This window comes from Callorhinus ursinus, unplaced genomic scaffold, assembly GCF_003265705.2.
Source record: "Callorhinus ursinus isolate GAN/ISIS: 27379988/994484 unplaced genomic scaffold, GSC_fseal_2.0 scaffold1, whole genome shotgun sequence".
NCBI classification, from domain to species: Eukaryota; Metazoa; Chordata; class Mammalia; order Carnivora; family Otariidae; genus Callorhinus; species Callorhinus ursinus.
The window spans coordinates 1,924,638-1,930,959 of NW_027397063.1; the positions used below are offsets into that span (position 1 = coordinate 1,924,638).

Sequence of the window (6,322 nt, forward strand, 5' to 3'; positions counted from 1 at the left end):
CATTTATGGCTTCAACCCATCTCTGAAGATGAAGATGGCATCTTCCCATTTTGCGAAGAACTATTTTCCAGGAAATTAATTTTTAACTTCGTCTTCCCTTTTGTCTCTCAACTTTTCAACTCTTCTTTTTTAAATCATATGACATTGGGGCACCTGGGTGACTCAGTCGTTAAGCGTCTGCCTTCAGCTCAGGTCATGATCCCAGGGTCTTGGGATCAAGCTTCATCGGGCTCCCTGCTCCACGGGGGGCCTGCTTCTCCCCCTCCCACTCCCCCTGCTTGTGTTCCCTCTCTCGCTGTGTCTCCCTCTGTCAAATAAATAAATAAAATCTTAAAAAAAAATAAACCATATGACATCTATTTTTTAAACTTTTTGCTTGGAAATAATTTCAGACTTATAGGAAAATTGCAATAATAATATTTACAAAGAACAATGCATACCTTTACCCAGATGCACCTGTTGCAAACATTTTATTGGGTTTGCTTTATCATACATTCCCTCTCTTTCCATACATATACGCACGTAATATTTTTTTCTGAACACTTTTAAGTAAGTTGCATACATCATGGCCTGTCATCCCTGAATACTTAGTGTTTATTTCCTAAGAACAAGGATAATTATTCTCTTACATAACCACAATACACTTATCAGCTTTAGTAAATTTAGCATCAGTATAATAATTTTATCTAATCTGCTGTCCATAATAGCCCTTATAACATTTTTTCCTTCAATACAGGATCCAGTTTAAGATTGTATTAGTTATATGCCTTTTTAGTCTCCAGAAGGCTTATTTTTAAAAAGACAGAACACTTTTAAGCACCAAAAGGTTAATCTTACTTTATTGCTCTTGATAACAGAGGCAAACCAACTTGATCTATTTATGATACTTGATGCTGTAATAAAAAAGAAATAAAATGTTCATCTCTTAGAATGGTTTACTGTTTTGCATGCCATTTAGGGGTGAGTGGTTAATTTTTCTAAGTTATCTCATGGTTCCATTCTGGGGCTTCTGTTCCCATAAACTTCTCAAGGATAAGCACTCTCTGCCTTCCTCAAGTTCAATTTGATAAATGTATGGACATCAACAAAATGAAATTCCAGGGAAATCTCTCAGTAAATAGCTGGAAAATACATCTTTTTGGAATTCAAATTGAATCTACTTTTTCAGGTTCAAGTTTGCTCAGACAAATGCAACATATTTTTATATAAGAAAAGTTCTATTAATATTTTTAAGTGCCTCTCAAGTTTCTGGGACAATAAACACATTACTGGGGGGGGCGGTGAACCAACCCATAAAACCTCTTCCAATGACTTGAACAAAGAAATGAAAAATAGCCTTCAAATTTGAAGTTCCACTCTTCATTAGTTTTGGGCCATTTCTTCTGCTTTTGTTAACAGACCTCTGTAGCCAGGACCAGTGGCATTTTAGAGTCAGCTTCCCACGTGTCTTTATGAATTCCATGAAAAGAAAGGTGTGTGTGTGGTGGTGGTGGGGGGGAGTAAAAGTAGAGGGAAGAGCTGCAGTTATTTGCTGTCTCATTTTTCAGAAGCTAGTATGCGGTAAATTGGCATAGTCAAATGCAGTGGTAGGAGAGTAGTTGAGGAAGCAAGGGAGGTGGTAGGCTCTGGAAAGGAGGGTTCATGGATAGATGGGAGATGGCAGAGGGCAAAGAGCGGGTTTCCTTTGCAATCTCTCAAAGTTTAAATGATCCTGGAAGTCATTACCAGATGATTATTTATAAAAGAGTAGAGCTACCAGAGGACCAAAACAAACAGAAGGCCATGCGGAGAGGGAGCTTCTTGGCTCCCTTTTCAGACTGAGTGGAGTGAATGGTTGGTTGAGTATTCTGGCAGAAAATGTGTTTCTGAGAATAATGAAAAAGAAAAACACCAGGGAAGCTGGTATTTGAATTTTGGATCAAGATGAGAATAATATGAGGAATAAGGAAAGATCTGGAACCTCAAGTCTAAGGGAGTAGAGAGTGAAAATGAAATTCTAGTCTAGGTGAAGAAGGAGTCACTATTGATCAGTGGCTCGTGGGTGAGGAGGAGGCAAGGATGGAGCAGAGGGAGCTGAGGCATAGCATTTTTTGACTTGGTGAACAACGATGCTGAGGTGCTCTAATTCTCTAGCTATAGAATTTAGTCCACTGCGGTCGAATGTGGATGAATTCCTGTGTTTTGGTGCATAAACTCACTTCTATTAGGATTGGAAGCTCATATTAGTATTGGAAGCTCATAATTACTGCTTGAGAGCAGCCGTTTTGTGTGCATAGAAGAGCCTAACTCATGGACAATGCAGACCTTAAATATTTGCCTCAGAGGATGGCCACAAAGGAAGGCAGGCTATTTAAGGCCCCTCACCTCCATTTTGTGGGCTCACAGGCTGTTTGGTGTGGGAATATCCTAAGTATGCTCTTTCCGCAGCTTCTCAAACAACAACTCTTGGCAGCTATTTCTTGCTGTGGAAGTTAAGCACGACACTGAATAAATTAAGCAAGCGAGGCGTAACTGTAGTCGTTCAATTGTCTTTTCTGCATGACTTGTACCAATTAGCCTGATTATTTTATGGACTGACTCTATAAGGAATAAGGATCTGGAATACAGTCCAAGTTTTTCTTAATACATAATGTAAGTGGGATTGAAGATTAAACTTTAAATGGTTTTGGTCAACATTTAAGACTTAGATACCACACAACCAGTGACGTTCAGTGATCCCCGGCATTTTTTTCAGTGTGTATGTGGGAGGGAACAATAAGATAAAAATAAATAAAATCTACCTGTCATATGATAGCTGACAGCATCCATTCATTTCCAGAACAGCAACTTTTATGTCTTGATTTAAATAATCCATGAAAGAGAAGAGGGTGTAGTTCCTTCAAAGGCAGGTGCAGTGGGCCTCTGTCCAACAAGTCTTTTTCCTGTTGTGACTCACAGATTGATGACAATGACGAAACTTCCTTAGTGTCATAAAATATAGTTTGATGTTTAGATAATCATGCTTGTTGTTTTTGACCTTTTTCCTTAGAACTTTTGTATAAAAAGTGTTGCACATAGCAAATAAAAGTGACATTATATTAGCTGTGTGGTCGATCAACACACAAGGATAAATTACACATGCATACATATATACATATATTTAGCTCTATAAACTTGACATTCTTTTGTAAAAGTGGACAAATATTTCTAATTTAGTGAGAGTCAAATTAAAATATATATAGGCATATTGCATTTCTACTTATCAAACAATAATGTAACACCACAATTCCAGTAAAATATGTTGTGAATAATAACCACTATATTAAAATACTCAGCAGACTAATTTGTAGAGTAGTTGTCAATGGAAGTGATTATACTATTGTGTGCAGGTGGTGTGCTTCATTCTGTGAGGGAATTTGGGGTTCAGGTTAAGGATGAAGCAGTCAGAAAGATCTCAGAGGGTGTAATAGCTGAGCAAGCCCATAAATAACTTTTCCTCCAATGAATAGTGGGGGAGGGGTGTTGTAGAAGGGTGTGAGAACGTCAGGGGAAGATCTTCCTGCTGGGAGCACATGTACAAAGTCTTGTGGGTATGGAGAGCTATGAGCAGTCCACTATTGCTGTAAATAGCATTCTGCAGAGGCCAGACCCTGGAAAGCCTTCTATGCCACCCTAAGAGACGCAAAACAGCTTCTGGTATTATCCTAATACCTTCCGTTTATGGAGCTGAGCAGAGAGCCTGGTCTCTAGTGTGGATGGTGAGCTAGAGAGCCAGCTGAGAAGCAGCACTGAAAACTTCGGTCCAGTGGCCCCCTGAGCCATCTGTCTAGGTTGGATGTCTTCACGAATTTATGGTGTACACAACAGAGAGGTGGGGAAGGGTTTCAAACAATTCCTGGGTGCTGGTTAAAAGGTGGTCTGGGTGCTGTGATACCATTTCTAGTTGTGCACTGGAGAGGGAATGATGGGGTTGGAGAGGAGAGGACAGATTCAGGGGACTTTAGGTCAGCTCTTCAGCAGGATTTGGATCTGACTTGGAGATGGCAGGGGATGGTGGAAAAGGAGAAGTGCAGATAACTCCCAAATCCCTGACTGATTTCACCTGCAGAAGGGGCAAGGAAGTTGGCCTTGGTGGTGGCATTTGCCTCTTGGACATCTTAAGTGCCTCTGAGGCACCTTGAAGGCAACTCAGTCTGGACCTCATGGAATGATCTGGGCTAAACAGATGGATTTAGGGGCAGCGGGTCCTTCAGTTCTCAGTGCTCCATTTTAGCTTGCTTTCTAGCTCAAGAGTCTATGGTTGGCAGATTCTATGAGTGGAAGATATTAGGGCAACCCCAGAAGCTCACTGTCTTGTCTACCGGGGTCAGGAAACTTCATGATCTTTTCCATAAGGCAAAACCAATGGTATAAGGTGAGAAAGGGGTTTGGGGGGTGAAGGACTATTTACTCACTTAGGAGCACATCAACTGAAAGTGGTGCTCTAGGGGTAGGAATTAAGATGGTGCACCTTTTGTAGCAAGGAGCATTTGTGAGCTTAGAAGAAATGATTTTGATTTAATATACACATACAGAATTAGGACTTAATACATACTTGTAGTGTTATAATTTATCATACAGTGCCACTGGGATTAACAGGAACTCCTGTTCTTAGCGTGCAGCCTGAAACTATATACCCCAAATCAGAGCCAGCTCATGGAGGCTGGCCCCCAAAAGTCATTATTGCTGCAGCCTATTGCAATGCAGGTAGGTCAGGGAGTTTCCTAAATTGGATGAGGAGCACCATGAACATTGACTGGCAATACTCTGGGGGCCTGAAGATGTTGTTAGGTGGAGAAGGACAGAGCTGGCTCTGTGGGCTGATTGCAAAGGGTCCCTGGAAAGGTGGGGAAGTGGAGGGAGCTGGGGGTTTTGAAACAGCGCTATGGATGGTGGAGGTCAGGGGAGCAGGGGGATGGATAACACTCATGTTCAGAGGAAAGTGTCAGGGAGTCCTGGGCCCTGAAGAGGGGAAGGGAATCAGGTCGATGCTAGTTGTATAGAGGGAAACGACAGAGCAGGAAGGGACCCAACCACCCCCAGTAATCGGGGTTGGACATTCCTGAGAGGTGAGAGTTGAGAAACCTGGTGGGCCATCATCTGAATATCTGATGGATGAGACAAGTTCGACATACATGAGGTGGTTTTTTGGTTTTTTTTTCCAAGATACGGTGAAAGCTCAGTGAGATTGTAGATCAGGGACAGAAAATGAAGAATGTGTTTACTTTCTCCTTGGGCAGGAAAAGAAGGAAAAAAAACCTCATTGGCCTTAGACTTTGTGTATGTTTGTTAAATGAAGTGACAAAGTGGTCTCTGGAAAGAAACCCTGGAGATGTAGCAACTGAAAGCGGGGTGATGGTGAGGTGCTATTCATATTTAAGGGCACCAGGAATGTGTGTCAGAGAACACTGGGTTTGCCCCAGCACGGAGGACAGCAGGTTAAAAGTCTGGGGACAAGTGGGTTAAATCCAGCCATTTTTTTATGGAAGAGGAGGAAGAAGAGAAAGTGGGGTCCTCAAAATAATAAAAGAACAGGAGCCCAAAGAGTGAAAGAAAAGGCCACGATTCAGTGCACAGTGAGCCCAGAAGCCTGGATTTGAATCTGGATTCAGCTGTTTCCATCTGTGTCCCTGGGCAAGTACCAGCGGCCCCCCAAGCCTGAGTTGTCAGGTCTCTCCTTTTGAAAACAGGGCCTAACTCACCTTTTCTGAAGGGTTATTGAGCAATTTGAACAACGAAATTTCTCCTTTCTATCTCTGTTTTTTATCCTATATGGAACCTGTCTGGAGGTTCACGGAGACAATGCGGTGGTGGGCAGCAGGAAGGATGCGAGGCTTGGGTGTGGGACATAACGTGGCAAAGGAGCCTCCAAGCTCATCTGGTTTGATAGGAAAATTTAGAGAACTCTCCTGGACTGCAGTTATAGGGCTTGGACTTAGGGACACATGTGGTCCTGGAGGAAACACTTGCTTACCATCTTCCCACCTCTGTTGGAGTTCTAGCATTTCAGTTGGTCAAAAGGCAGCAAAGATCCATGAAGCCTGTTCTTGAATCCACCCAGAGTCTGTGCGAAGGGCGTCCTCCTCTTGTCTTCCCGTGCGAGGTACGGCTATTAATTACACTAAGTGACAAAGATTCTCCTTGTTGCTTGATGGATACAAGGATGAATCTTTGTTACTGACTGCAAATAATAGAAGTCTGGTGCTGATAAGGAGTCAGGCCAGGAGAACACGCTCGGAGACACGCAGGGGGCATATGACACCCTCTTCTGAATCAACCCAAGAGGCTGTGGGGAAACAGAGTG

At 42.4% G+C, this 6,322-nt stretch overlaps 1 long non-coding RNA gene across 1 annotated transcript; it reads right to left on the reverse strand.

Moving 5' to 3' along the window:
- Positions 1–488: 488 nt before the first annotated feature.
- LOC141372949 (uncharacterized) lies at positions 489–6,110 on the reverse strand. Its single transcript, XR_012378476.1, has 3 exons — positions 5,993–6,110; positions 2,781–2,960; positions 489–893 (listed from the first exon to the last, which is right to left on the reverse strand). It is a non-coding gene; the product is annotated as an uncharacterized lncRNA (long non-coding RNA).
- Positions 6,111–6,322: the final 212 nt, after the last annotated feature.